Here is a 1,162-nt window from a genome sequence, read left to right as displayed (position 1 = left end):
TTGCCTGACTCTTCCACAAAATATCACACTGGTCCACTATATTGATGATGTTATGCTGATTGGATCCAGTGAGCAGGAGGTAGCAGACAGTCTGGACTTGTTGGTTAAGCATATGCGCATGAGAGGATGGGAAATAAATCCAACCAAAATTCAAGGGCCTTCTACCTCAGTGAAATTTCTAGTTCAGTGATGTGGAGCATGGAGAGACAGTCCTTCTAAGGTGAAGAATAAGTTGTTGCATTTGGCCCCTCCCTCCACTAAGAAAGAAGCACAACGCTTGGTGGGCCTGTTTGGATTTTGGAGGCAGCACATTCCTCATCTGGGTGCATTACTATGACCCATATATCAAGTGACTTGGAAGGTAGCTACCTTTGAGTGGGACTTGGAACAGGAAAGGCCCCTTCAACAGGTCCAGGCTGCTGTCCAAGCTGCTCTGCCCCTTGGGCCATATGATCCAGCAGATCCGATGGTGCTTGAGGTATCAGTGGCAGATAAAGATGTTGTTTGGAGTCTCTGGCAGGCCCCCATAGGGGAATCACAGCGGAGGCCATTGGGATTTTGGAGTAAGGCTTTGCCTTCATCTGCTGACAACTATTCTCCCTTTGAAAGACAGCTCTTAGCCTACTATTGGGCCTTAGTGGAAACTTAACATTTGACAATGGGCCACCAAGTCACCATGAGACCGGAGCTGCCCATCATGAGCTGGGTGTTATCTGACCCCCCCAAGCCATAAAGTAGGCCGTGCACAGCAACAATACATTATCAAATTAAAGTGGTATATACGTGATCGGGCTCGAGCAGGCCTGGAGGGCACAAGCAAGTTACATGAAGAAGTTGCCCAAATGCCTATGGTTCCTACTCCTGTTACGATGCCTCCTGTTCTCAAGCATGCACCTATGGCTTCATGGGGTGTGCCCTATGATTGGTTGACTGAGGAAGAGAAGACTAGGGCTTGGTTTACAGATGGTTCTGCACACTCTGCAGGCACCACTCAAAAGTGGACAGCTGCAGCATTACAGCCAATTTCTGGAACAACCTTGAAGGACACTGGGGAAGGAAAGTCTTCACAGTGGGCAGAACTTCAGGCAGTGCACATGGAAGTGCTTGGAAGGAGAAATGGCCAGAAGTGCGATTATATACTGATTCATGGGCTGTAGCCAAT

The sequence above is a fragment of the Nannospalax galili genome, unplaced genomic scaffold (genome assembly GCF_000622305.1).
Source record: "Nannospalax galili isolate Female #2095 unplaced genomic scaffold, S.galili_v1.0 scaffold210, whole genome shotgun sequence".
In the NCBI taxonomy this organism is placed as follows: Eukaryota; Metazoa; Chordata; class Mammalia; order Rodentia; family Spalacidae; genus Nannospalax; species Nannospalax galili.
This window is presented reverse-complemented; position numbering follows the sequence as displayed.